The sequence below is a fragment of the Carassius gibelio genome, chromosome A8 (assembly GCF_023724105.1).
Source record: "Carassius gibelio isolate Cgi1373 ecotype wild population from Czech Republic chromosome A8, carGib1.2-hapl.c, whole genome shotgun sequence".
NCBI lineage: Eukaryota > Metazoa > Chordata > Actinopteri > Cypriniformes > Cyprinidae > Carassius > Carassius gibelio.
Window position 1 is genome coordinate 23,661,491 of NC_068378.1, and position 14,809 is coordinate 23,676,299.

At 36.3% G+C, this 14,809-nt stretch overlaps 1 protein-coding gene across 2 annotated transcripts in view; it reads left to right on the top strand.

The window, feature by feature from the left end:
• The window catches only part of LOC128018939 (plexin A3-like), a 157,355-nt gene that overhangs the window by 97,289 nt on the left and 45,257 nt on the right, over positions 1 to 14,809 (top strand). The gene's annotated exons all lie outside the window — the stretch shown is intronic.

Consider the following 14,809-nt stretch of genomic DNA (forward strand, 5'->3'; position numbering starts at 1 on the left):
AATAAACAGTTTTCAGTTGTTGTTGTTGTTTTTAGGTAAGAAAACATTTGCATAAGGTATTGTGGTATTATGTTAGTTTTTATTAATTTATTAGAATTTTATTTTACTTAAGTTCAAAAATTGTATTAGTTTATTTGATCAATTTGTAACTAATTGACCCCCCCAAAAAAGGTTTTCCTATATATATATATATATATATATATATATACACTTTGTAAGAAATGTATTATTTGTTTGCCCATTTTAACTAAATTAATTACTAATTAATTATTAATCTCCACATCAATTAATCAATTTATTACGTCCGTGAATGGCAAGACATAAAAAAAAAAACAGAACAAAAAGGGCTCCAGCAGGCTGTTAGATCAAAAAGGGCCCAAGAAAACACAATACATTTTATAAGGTAAATTTATTGTAAATCAAAGAAGAAGATACAACAATAAATTAGTAGAATTCATTCATTCAAGGGACCAAACAAGATAAAATAGCAATAAAGTGGTTTATTTAATAAAAAATAAAGAAGCAGATTAAAGGAATGGTTTGTCAGAGAGACCAATCAAATATAATACAATATTACAATCAAATATTGTAATATTCAAACTTTTTGTATAAATGAAATTCTCAACTTGGATGGATAGCATAGCTAGTGAACAGTAAAAAACCCTTATGGTTGGCTTCCATGTGTTTTGTTTTCTGCCGAGAGAAATGTAGCTTTGGTTATCGCTGTATCAGCCGTCAAGGTTTTACTCGTTAACGTAAACTCAAGTGAAGGATTCACATTTGCAGATGTTATTCACAAATCTTAGCAGTGTGAACGTTGCCTTAGTAAATTTGGACCCGCGTAAGCAACCATCCAGCTAACCCCAGTAACCAGCACATTGTGTCGTGTGCAAATCAAACTCATTTTCTGCACATCTGTCCGAATCTAGTGCAGTCATTTTTATTTCCATTCTGTAAAGTCAATCACAGCTTCATCCTGTTGATTTAGTAATTCTCCGTTGTGATGGATGTTCCAGTGTTTTCGGGGTTTCTACAGTGTAATTCCTTCCAGAATTTCAGGTGCTAATGAGTATCGAGCCAAATAACTTTTTTTGGTGGTTCCTGATGTTTGAAATAAGCCCAAGTGTTTAAAGTCTGGGTCGGTGTCGTGTTTCTAGCCAAGATTCTGTTGCAGTGAAGGAAAATAATAGTCTAAGCACAGATTTCGCCCAATCTGTGAATAGATTTACTTCTTGTTTTCCCGCCCCCTTCTTTTTCTTCTCTCTTGTTCTCATTTTCTTTCTCTCTTTTTGCTTTTCATTTCCTATCTGAGCTCATTATTGCACACTTGACTGAGCAGTAGGCCGCTGCCATCACTTGTTGAGAAGTTACTGCTGTCTCTTTGTGTTGTCTGAGTTTTAGTGCACCCGATGACTGAGGAGTGAAGGGAAAACCGCATACGTGACTCTCCAGCTGCTTGGATACTGAGAGCGCATTCGCTTTATTTATGTCTCTCTTGCATTTCTTTGCATCCTGATTACAGAGTAAAGCCACAGCGACCGGAACAAAGTGGCCCGGGTAACTAACGCTGGAGTTTTAGATGAGGCGAGATGGAGATTTGAATTCAAGTGTGAATCGAAGTCTGCATTTATACTGGTTTCAGTAACAGTTCGCTTCCCAGTCCATCCAGACCATTTATGGAAATGATGCTACGTGATGACATTTTCATTGTTATATTGGTCCGTTTATTTAGCAATTTATTAATTCTACACTTTCAACTTTACACTTACAGGACTCAACATTAAGGATGATAAATTCATACACTTTTGTTTGGAAACAGCTTCAAGGTGTAGGGAATATTGGCACTATATTGCTTATTGGCGTCTGAATAGGCCTGTCACGATAAAAAATTTTGCTGGACGATAAATTGTACAAGAAATTATCGCGATAAACGATAATATTGTCGTTTTAAGACCAGTTTCAACCAATATAATGATAATGGCATAATAACGCAGGTACACCTTTTCAAAGATCAATAAACTTTTACAATTTTATGGCAGATTCCGAGCAAGAAATACCAACATGTTGACTTTGTGTGGCTTAAAATGAATGCATTTTGTATGTTTGTATGTTATATTATGTTTATTCCAGTTAGGGATGCTCATATTGACCGTTTAACTGTTAACCGAAAGTAAACATTCTGACCGATGAAGGAGCTCGATGAAGTGCTTAATAGTCTAAGCACAGATTTGGCCCAATCTGTGAATAGATTTACATCTTGTATTCCCGCCCCCTTCTTTTTCTTCTCTCTTTTTCTCCATTTCTTTCTCTCTTTTTGCTTTTCATTTCTCATCTAAGATGATGACGTTTCATTTCTCATTTGAGCTGATGACGTTCCTGTCGCTTGTTCCACGTCTTTTGGGCGCTCAAGTTTTTTATTTCAAATGCGGTATGCACGCTCATAATAGAAGCGACACGTTGTGTTAGAAAATTGGGGTGCACCCAAACACTGCAGAGTTTTTTTACTTTTCTTCATGAATAAATCTTGTAGCAGTTACAGCAAAGGTTTTTCGGTGGTGGAAATCCATTACTGAAATTTCTTTGTTGTAATTATCACGAAATTATCAGAAATTATCACGGCTGAAAAAAATTATCGACCTAATTTTTTTTTTTATCGGCCGATTAAGTTATTTATCGAATTTATTTATTCATTCATTCATCCATTCATTCATTCATTACCAGAATTTTATGCATTTTTATTTATTATTATTATTTATTCTTTTAATTTTTTCAGATGAAAATGTATCTGTTTTTTTGTTTTCATACTGTACATCCAGCAATGCTTCATTTCACTTCGATTTACGATTTACACTTTTTTTCTAATCGTTACTTTTTAGTGTTTGTTTATTTATTTGTTTGCAGTAGTAATGGTTGCAGCATTTTTCCTATTTTTTTGTCAAAATGCTGTAGATTTCCACAACAGGAAAATATTTATTGTTTTTTCTGTATTATTGCCTTAGATATGGTGCTTCCCAGACTTATCTGTAAGATGCTATGAAAGTGTAGAATTTGACTCCAATAAATCTCTTAATCTGTTTGGCCAGATCAAGGCAAATCAGGTTAGAAGCTTCTAAAAAGCGTCTCCAGACATATTAATATTTCATTTGGTCAGTGCCACTTTTTTATGCCCTCATTGCAGCTGCCAGGCAACTAAGTGTTTTCATATTTGTGATTCTGACATTACAGTTTTTCAATTAGAGAAATTATTAACTATACGCACGGTAACGGAGCCAGGGCACAGAAACAAGGTTAATTGGATCTGTAATCAGGCCGTGTGGATAATGAGGCTTAATGATAGCCAGATGAAAGATTAAAAATGATTTGATATATGATTTGGACGTCATATAAGCACGACGGGACAGACTCCCATACAATTAACACCTGCCTGATTTCAGAGAGAGGTGCACCGGGGAGGAGCCAAAGAGAAGAAGATCCTCTCGTCTTCAGTTGCAGAAGGGGGTTGCCACACACCCCTCGGCTTTTAGCGCATTTTAATTTTACACTTAACTGAACATCAAAGAGATGCCTTATCAGTGCTTATCAGAGGCAGCCAGCAGCGCTGAGATATGCCCATCTCTCTCGGTTTGTCTCTCTTCCCCTCCAGCACTAGGCCTGACAATCTTCTTATCACTACTCCCCCTCCTCGCTCTCGTTCAAGAAAAGAGTTAGTCAGCGAAATGTGGTGAGTCATCCAGTGTTGATACTGGAGGGGAGAGAGTGCTGGTGTAGCGGGCCAGCAGATCCTCCGCCTGCATGGAGCACAGTGACAGCAGTTCAGCGACGTGTCCGTGAAGAGAGAGACGTCTCACAAACTCTCCAGTCTGATCATTAGTTAGAGGTTATAACTACTATTTAAAGGTACAGGTTGAAGGACCTACCACTAGAGGGCGCACTACCAAAACAATAACAATCGCGTGGTTTGATGACACTGAGGAGGGTGGAATGATGGTATTTGTTGTCTTCTACCCAACCGCAGACGGCCATCAATCAGACAGAAAGATAAATCATGGATTTAACGCAAGTTCAATGATTTGCGCAAGTAGATTACATACAAAGTCAATGCAAAGACGCGATCAGACGATGGATCAGACGCGTCCTCGCACGGGTCTAGAGACGTGATGCCCCGTATTTGGCGTGTATGCCCCATAAAACTAATCTTGTTGATCGTTATAATAGCATTTTTAATAGCAAGTTTTCTGTAAAGATACTAATCAAAACAACTCAGCTGTCGAGTAAAACACAAGTGAGATCGGCATCTTTTTCTAGTTAAACTTTGTCGCGAAGCTACTTCCGCATTTGTTCACGAGACTGTTGTCATGTGGTTTCTATGTCAGTAAAGGCGGTAACAAAGGGGAACTAACGTCATTGACAGGCGACTGCACTGCCCCGTGTTTAGAATGGGTATTTTCTCATGATTTACAAGTATTTACAAGTAGTCAGCTGGACAAAATATATAACACTAGCCTAGTGGTTTTTGGATATTTTACTGCAAATATCTTACAAAGTGTACCTTTAATAGACCACCTCATGCTTGTCATTTTTTAAATAGTGGTTATGTTTAGCCCCCTACAGTCCCCAATGTAATAACTATAGGTTATGGCTAGTGCTATGAAATATGCCACCCCCATGGTTGCTAATTTTTAACCCATAGTTCTGTCACCTGCTTTATCCATCCATCCATCCTTCCATCATTCTATCAACTATCATTCTATCCATCCATCCATGTATTTGTTTGTTTGTTTATGGTTTCTCTACATTTTATTAATCTGTTTACTATTTTACTGGGGGGAAAAATTGTATAGCTTGAATGCACTGTAAGTCGCTTTAGCGTCTGCTGAATGCATAAATGTAAATTTATTTTGGTGCATCACCAAAATGGCATAAAATATAGAGCCACACAAAGTATTAATCCAATGAATTTAGTAATCCGCAAAATGATTACTCTTTTTATAAAATGTTTAGTTTTTGCATTCTAAAAGGATCTGCCAACCATGGGTTAACTATACCTTGCTTATCAACTAAGCTAAACCTTGACCTCTTGATGCATGTCCCAGTTTACATGTACGTTTGAACTATTCTGTGCTAGTTTGTAGTAACGGTACGGTGACTAGTGTGTTCAGTATGTGAAGCGGTCTTAGATTTTGCCTTCAAGGTGTAATAGCAGAGAGTGTAATTATAGGAAGCAGCTCATTCGGTTTTGGAACAGAGCAACTTTTGAATCACACATTGAATCCCCATTGTCATTTCAGGATTTTCAGGCCGGATTCAAATGAGAAACAAGCTCACTGTCATTTATCGTAAGAAGAGTTAGCTGGGGGAGCGAAATCCATGTTGGCGTGGGCCGAGAGCATATGTGGGCTTTTTCAATGATTACCACGCTGGCTTATTTTTACATTCACAATACACAGGCGTTCTTTTGCTCTGATCAGTGTGTGAGTCAGTGATCCAGGCCCTTAAGCTGACTGGAATGTGTGTGTGTGTGTGTGTGTGTGAGAGAGAGAGAGTGGCTCAGTGGAGTGCATCTTCTCCCAGTGTAAGCTCTGCCCCAGTGCCTTGGCCCAAGCTTTGAGAGGTGCTTCAGAAACACAGACATAAAAACACTCTTCACACTGTAAACAGGGCGAGTGTGACGGGGTCTCTGCAGTGCCCTGGGCCTAATCCACTGAACAGCAGCCGGCTTCTCTCTGTCTCTCTCCACCGCAGTGTTTTCCACGAGGGGAATTGCTTCATCTGTTTGAGGGTCCTCCAAATTCATATTGACCAGGAGCTCGGGCCCAAATTATATTAAAAAGTCTGTTCTGATGGTGATGGGATTTTTGTTGTGCACAAAATATAGAATTTAAAAAGTAGTGTATATTCAGAAGTTTGGAGTAAGATTTTATTAAAAAAATTTGTAATTATTATTTAATTAAATTAATACTTTTATTCAGCAAGTATGCATTGTGCAAAAAATTCAGTAATTTTTTTTACATTTTTACACTTTTTTTGTTCTTTCTGTTAATAAAATTATATATATATATATATATATATATATATATAAGAATGGTTTGTATATATTGTTTTTACTTGTTTCTAAACTTTCAATAGCAAATCAGATTTTTTTCAGAAATTTACTATATCAACAATTTGTCGCTCACAAAAACAAAAAATGAGCTAACTCTGCTGGACTTATAACAGCATGCTGCTCAACAATAAGATGCTACTCAGCAGATTTCACTATAGATTATTGACAAAAACTACATTCCTGTAAAAGTCATTGAGTAATTTGCACAGCGGGGAACAAAGTAGAGTGTGTAAATCAATTCAAATAAATTAAAACAAAATGGTGGTAAAATAAACAGGTGAGTGGGTAGGAAAGATAACAATTTCCATAGCAGAGTGCACATTTTAGCAGCTTTGAATGTTGTAGCACTGGAGAACAGGTCAGGGCACAGATAATTACTACACAGTGAACAACAGAAGCCTAAATCATTTATTTATAGTGATTTACAGTGTGACAGATATAAACACAGATGCATAAACATTCACGCAGATGTTGTGCTGTAGTAAAAAATAATAAAGGAGTCTGGCAATAAAACACTGTTCCTGAATCTGGTGGTTTATTTCAGTTATTTCAGATAGAACATAATTGGTGCAGATATCTTTTCATACAGCGAAATCATTTAAAATAAAAATATTTGAAGTTGCATTTAAAATTAGTTTCATTACAAACAATTAAACCGTAACTAAACCAGCAAACTAGCTAATATTAATTTCAAGCAAAATTGAAAATAGTATCAAAAATGTATTTACAGGCCAAAAAACAAAAAAAAAAACACCTGCAGTCGGTGAGTGGCATTCATACTGCCGACATGTTAAGTTTGGTTGTCTTTGACCTTCACATTGCCAATTAAAGTGACTGTACGTTTCTGAATGCAGCAGCTGTTCTAATAAGGGTCATATTCTCTTCATCTGTTGTATTAAAATGCGTTTCATTATATCTGTACATCTGGTGTGGATGTCCTCGCGTCTGTTTGCCAGCCTTGCCGTGTTGATGAGACTACAGCGTGTTTGTTAAGCACATGGTAGGTGATCTCTGGGACGCCTCATTACGACCCACACTTCCACCCCAGCGTCTCAGAAATGCATTTTTAACTCTCCTCTTATTTTGTGGTCTCGAAGATGGAAGGGTTTTTGAGTTTGTGGGGTCGAGCACGTCTGTTTTAAGGAAGAAAGAGTTTGAGTAAATCTGATGTTTCTCAGAGGATGCTGGATGGGAGTTTTGGAGTGTAAAACTTTATGACTGAAGTGTTAGTTTTGGCAGTATATAGATGTGTAGCGTTGAAACAGCTGATGCAGGAGACTGTTTGGCTGTGGGTTTATCGGTGTGAGACACTAAATCTCTGTCTGTTTGGCCACTGTAGCATACAACACAGCATTTTTGAATTGTTGCTTAATTTGTAGAATTTTTTTTATTATATTTCTGTTTATATCAGAAATGGGCTAGTAAATTACATTTTTTATTATTATTAAAATGTTAGTAAAAAAAACACGCACACACGTATGCGTGTATATAATATAATATACATACAACATTGTGTACTCTATTTATATATCTCACTTATCTATGTCATACAGTTTTCTGGTTTAATTACATTTTTAGTTCATTCTGGTTTTAAAATAAAAAAGAAACATATCTACATAATAATATACAAATTGTATTTAATATTTTAAAATTAAAACTTTATATGTGTGTACATTATTTCTTAATTGTTTTATATTTTATATTCGCATTCAAATATTTTTTTACATTTAAATAGAATTTCTAATGTTCTATTTAAATTTTTTTTTAAATTACTTACGTTTTTGTTTTTAGTAAAAAAAAAATATATATCATCCTATCTATATCATAATTGTTTTGTTTATGCCTAAAATAGCTACATAATAGTATAGAATAAATGACATATGTTAATGTATATCATTAATAAATTAGACATGTATTTTATATATATATATATATATATATATAAGAATTTGTTATAAAATAATTATAATTTTAAACATAATTTATAATTTTTTAATAAAAATAAAAAAAGAAATATTCCATTTCAAAGTTTTAATGTGTTAAGATTATAATTTTCATGATTGTACCCGGTCAGATTAATAGAGACCAAAAAATAAAAAGGGCTCCTTTGGATTGTGCCAGATCACCGTAGCAACTTCATAGCAACATGCTCATAAACACAGAGGACACCTTAGCAACAGCACAGCAACAGTCTGGCTTTGTTGCTTGGAAAATGCATGAGTGCTCTTCCCATATTTGTTCACATTAAAAAATGTTTAAAAAAAACTTTTTTTTAATCTGTTCATATATATTCGTATCTGATTCACCATGAATTACTGATCTGTCAAGCAGTAATATTAATGTAAATTAGATGAAGTTATTGGGTGTTTTGCATTTGCTGTGTCATGATGTGAGAGTGGCATTGATTGACAGCGTGGCTGGTGTGCCGTAATATCGTTCTCCCTCCATCACATTTATCATTACAGGAAGCTTAATTAGCTTATGTATGTATTTAACCTTAAAGAGCAGCACCGCAGGGACACGATTCAGCGAGACTAATGACCACAGAGAGAACGACGCACACATTTTCAGACTAGGACCCTCGCTTTCCTCTCTCACTTTGATGCTCTGCCTCCCAGTTTGTCTCTCCAAGTGTCACTTCTCCGTCTGTCCCTTCTCAATCTGTTTTCTTGTTCCCACAATGCTATTGTTCTTTTTCCTTTCACTTTCTCACACACTCTCTCTCTCTCCAGCCTCGTCTCGTCTCGGTGGGGCGACTCTTTCATTAATGAGCTGCGGGCAGAGGTAATTAATTGTGGGATGAGTGACAGAGACGCCATTAGCTCGGCAGGAAGCGCTCTGGCTGCTGTGGTCCTTAAAGCCGGACACCGTATCCGACAGGAAGTGACACGGCGGGCGTCTGTCACCAGCCAGCCATTACGCAGCACCCCTCACATCTTCAGTCTCGATGCACAGCAAACAGTGCCCTCGTCCTTGGTTCTCATACCAGCCACTAGCGATAAGCTATCTTGTTTTTACATTAGCAAACACTTTACTGCTAAAACAGAGATGGCTGAGGCTGGCATCAAGATTGCATGACGATTTTCTGATAAGAGACTTTTAGAGCCGGAGTGATCTTGTGCTTTCTTCATGTTTGAGGCCGCTTGTGTCAAACGAATGTCTTTCAGCTGCTGCGATAACAAGTGCTCCATTTCTACATTAAACGGAGGCTCATTCTTTGTGTCTCGCTCGGTTAGTGTTGGATCAATACTAACATTTTGGCTTGAGGATCATAGCAGCCTTTGAGATCATGATATCAATGCAACAAGTAAAGAGCATCAGGCGATATGAAACGAGCTGTCAAAAGATTCACAAATTGTGATGTGTGTATATATATATATATATATATATATATATATATATATATATATCTGAATGTATTGTTTATGGAAACTGCAGAATAACAGTTACAATGTTAATAAATAGTTAAAAATATTTAATGCACTACATACACACTTAAGCATATTTATGTGCATGTATATATTTGTAGTGTGTGTGTTTGTGTGTGTGTGTGTGTGTGTGTGTGTGTGTGTATATATATATATATATATATATATATATATATATATATATATATAAAATAATACAATTAAAAATATATACTTTTATATATCACTTATCTATATCACATAATTGTTTATTAAAATCATATGCGAGATAAAATAAAATGTGTAAATGTATCCTTATTCTTAATATATTCTTTTATATTATTTGTATTTGAATTTGAATAATTTTCTAATATAATTTTCATTTTGAATTACATTTTTTATATAGACACTTGAAAATGCATCTTTATAATGAACATCAATTTAATATACAAATTAATTTATCTATCTAATGTGTTTTTTTTTATAATATAAATATTAGTTTTTGTATATGTTTAGCAGTATATATTTGTATTAGAATTTTTTATTTTTTTTATGGTACAATGGTACATTTCTACAAACATAATATTTCTTAGAACATTTAGTTTATTCCATTTTCATCATCTTGGATATTCTCATTTGTCCATGACTAGAATACCAATGTATCGCTTGTATCATGGTACTTTCGGATTACCATATGTATGTACCATGGTATTATTTGATTACTTACCACAACAGCACCCAACCTCATGGCCACGCCTCCAAATCACATTTCTGAATGTGTCTCTCATCAGTGCTGTCTGGTCAATGATTAGCTCAGTCTCTGCAGTGAACTGACGTTTCTATATGAACTATAATTTAAAGTTATATGTATGTGGTTTCATGTCAGGCTTCATAAAGCACCTTCAGAATATTATCCAGCTCCTATTAACCAATCAAAGCTTGAGAAACTATAACAAGTCCCGCTCCTCAGATGATACAGTTCTTTAAAGCCGAAGAATAAAGTAAAAAAAAAATATCATGTAACGTTTAATTGGAACAGCTCCCAAGTGATCCGGAGACTGAATTTATTTTTCTCGGCACTGAGGGAAGTGAGCATATTTCATGGATTATGGTTTATGAAGACTGAAAATGGGATTAACAGGGTAGAAGGAATGGAAAAACGAGAAAAACGGAGTGAGTGGCTGAGCAACTGACTGCTCTGGAAATTATATATGTAAGCAACAATTCGTTTTTTTTCCCTCTAGCTGACCTCCAGTGAAAAATTAGATTTCTTGTGCATTTTGTGTCTGTGTGTGTGTGCATTTTCTGAATGTGTGGCATGAATTTCTCTCCCTCGGCCGCTCCGGCTTTTTATGTTTCAACGGAGAAAAGTGCTTAGCTGTGTGATAAGCGGGATATGCACAATAAGGTTAATGGAGAGACTGTCAACAGGCAGTAAGCTGCCAGGCTTCTCCTAATGGGCTGCTAATCAGTGCGAGGGAAAAGCCCTACTGGGGAAACAAGCAGCTGCTCGGGTGGCTGGATACAGTTACTGCATAAAAACACGGGCGGCGGTATTATGATGTCACACAGGAAGGCACTGAACCTTACTTGAAAGCCAAATGGGATAATTCATCATTTAAGCCACTGTAAATGCAAACACAGAATGTTTTTATTGGACGTTGTTTCAGTTTTGCAATGCATTGATATGACCTTCTGTTTGGTAAAGCAATAAGCCACGAGAGACCTTGCTGTACATTGTTTACCACGTTTAAAGGCGCACTCACCAGTTTTGTTTTAGTATCATTGAAATAGTATTATAGGTTTTTATTCATGAGAGCACAACAGACATTAACTGATCAGAGCGAGAGTGTCGCGAAATGTCACAAAAGGAGTGTGTTTTTGGTTGCCAGGGCAAGACAACCCTGCACAGATTACCAAAAGAAAAAACAGCATTAAGGGACCAGTGGATGGAGTTTATTTTTACAGAGCATCAACGGAGTTGTGCAAGTATTTGTGTTTGTTCCCATGCATTTCGAAGATGCTTGTTTTACAAACAAGGCCCAGTTTGACGCCGGATTTGCACATCGTTTATTTCTTAAGGATAATGCAATCCCAACGAAAAAGGGTCCCGATCGTGTGTTGGAACCGCAGGCGGTGAGTAAAACTGCTTCAAATATCTCTGTGTTGTTAACTTAGCTATCGGCACGTAAGAACATCAAGTAAACAACATGCGATGTTGTCATCAAACTGCACTTTCCACATGTACAGCTAAAAAAAAAAAAAAAAAGACGACAAAGTGGAACGTAGTCATTTTCCAAAACCGCTAAGCAAATATATACAGTCTCAGTACATACCACACAGAGACGTTGTTGCTGATGCTGCTCTTGTTAAATTTCAGCCTCTGGATCTGATTCTGGATCATAAATATACGCTGAATCTGACTGTTAGCCATGGTTTGTTTTGGTTGGTTTTGTCCTCACGTAAAGTCACAGCTTCCAAACGCTCTCAACGCAAAAGCCTACTGGCGCTCCTGATTCTTTAGCTCCGCCCACACGCCACGCCTACAGCCGGTCGTGTTTTTCCGATATTGAGTGAAAACGAGCATTTCACCCCCCCTTTAATAAAGTTTTTCTTATAGTAAATGTATCTCTTTTTTTTTTTTGCATTGAAATCTAGAAATCTGAAGCTCCATTGTTTGCATTGTCTTGGAAAAGTAAATTGCATGTTTTAATATTTTGAATGTATTACATTTATAATTTATTAAGTCCATCATTTACATTTTTTTAAACGGCAAGTGTGGCATCATATGCTGTTGTTAATATCCGTTTAAGGACATGCTAATCATTTTGCATGCTTGCAGCCTAGCCATGGAAAAATGTGTCTGTTCCATATTTAATGAAACATATTAATCATAATAACCTCAATAAACAATTCTTCTGTGCGTAATATAGTTCATTAACCTAACCGTAGGCTGTTTACTGATGCCACCATAGCAACATAGCATGTTAATATAGAATTCAGTTGATGTGGGGTCTCAAACAAGGCTCGACCAATCAGAATTAAGAGTCAGAGCTACACATTATATATGCAGTGTTCCCGGCGTGATGAGTTATGTACTGGTAAACGCTGACATTAACTAAACACTCTTTAGTTAACAAGCTCTTCAGCTTATCTGTAACCTTTAAGACACATTCAGCAAACACTTCATCCCTGGCTTGTTTAATTCATAATTAACTAGTGATTGGAGCTTGTTAATGAGAACAAGCTAACTGACATTAAGTGGGACAGGGCAGGAAATGTCTGCAGGGTGCAGTTGCCTTCAATCTGAGCAGAATATACACAGGCAATGAATGTTGTTAACAGGTTTGTTAAGAGAAAAGATGGTGGAGGATTCTAATTGGCAGCAGAAAACAATCAGCCAAACTATATTTAAGGACAGTTATGTTTGTAATATTAATGGTGTATGGATGATCAGTAGGGATGTCCAGATCCAATCACATGATCGGAAATCGGGCTCGATTACGTGGTTTCAGACTTGATCGGAATCGGACGTTTCCTCCCGATCAGGACTCTGATATTTATAATAAAGGTGTGAATAAATATAGATTTAAACTCAAAGAGACAGGATAGTCTGCGCATGATCTGGTGTTTTATTGGGACCCAGATTAAGGCGAGATGAACATCACGGAGCGCTAAACACTCCTGCAGTGTGCGTTTCATTCATACTCGACGCCAGAGGGTGCTCTCGCGCAGAAAGTCATATCAGGAAATTCCTAATATGGACAAAATCATCCAGCTATCGCTGTATGAAAACAGCTATTTTCACAGAAAAACAGAAACTTTTGGAAACACGAAGACATTAATATACGATCACGACAATAAATTGTTTTTCAAGTCATCTCCAGCAGGTGATAAATAAAGTATATGAACAATGCAGTGCTGCTTGACATAGCCTTTATTACAGTATATAAACTATTCTGCCTTATTATGTGATAAACAGTTTTTGTAATATATATTAGGGTTGCTCCGATCACGATCGGCCGATCGTTAATGCGCATCTCGTCAGTAAAGCCGGTTTTCTAATCAGAGGTAAATTCTATCAGGTGAGTGATTTCACATAGAGCAGCAGTTACTACACAGAGTCATTGTTAACTGAGAAGATGTGCAAATCCACGTTCATTTTCAGCGTTTATTTGCGCATTTTCTCAGTTAATAACGGCTCTTTGTAGTAACAGCTGCTCTATGTGAAATCACGCAGCTGATGGAATTAACCGCTGATTAGAGAACTTGTTTTACTGACGAGATGCGCATTAAAGATCAGCCGATCGTGATTGGAGCACCCCTAGTATATATTATCATTAATATTTGTTATCGTCCAGCACTTATAGATTTCTAAACCAATTAAAAGCTAGAAATTGGAGAAAAATTAAAGTTGCCTATACTACCAGTCAGAAGTTTTTGAACAGTAAGCTTGATAATGTTGTTTAAAGAAGTCACTTCTGTTCACCAAGCATGCATTTATTTGATCCAAAGTACAGCAAAACAGTAAAATTTTGAAATATTTTTACTAGCCTATTTAAAATACCTGTTTTCTATTTGAATATACATCCTGGAGCATCCTTTATTCTTTTTTTAATGTATTATATAAGTATCGGATCGGGACTTGGTATCGGTATTTAATTTAAAAAGTCTGATTTAAAAATAATCTGAACTTGTGTATTGTCACAGAAGATACTACATTTGATGAATAACTCAAAGAATGTTCTATTATTATGCAAGTGTGGTATGAATGCAGTCTATCTGATGCATACTTCTAAATCTTTGTGGAAGTAGCAGGTAATCTGGTATTTTATATGCATCAAGTCACACTGCATAGTATACTGCATATTCAGATAAAATATGTAAATGTATTTTCCATACTTTTTGAAATACTATACCACATATACTGGGAAGCAAGGAGTGTATATATATTTTGCAGTTCTAAGCCATGTATCGCACAGCTGCAATCCTTTTTCGGTGACTTAGCTTTATGTTTTCTCATTAAAATACACCCATCCTGAGTTTCACCTTATCAGAGTCGCTTTCTGATGCCCGTGGACAGTGTATTTGTTTACAGCCCAGTCGTCTGGCGTAATTTATCATTTGTTCACTGTTGTCATCTTCTGCAGAACTAAAGTTGATTCATTGTGCTCATTTTGCAGTATGAAGGCATGCTATCCTTCCTCTCGCAGCAGTCGCCACCTGTGTGCAACCTCGTGCCTCCACAGGGAGTAAATCCTTGCTTACAAACACCTAATATGAAAATGAGATTTATTGT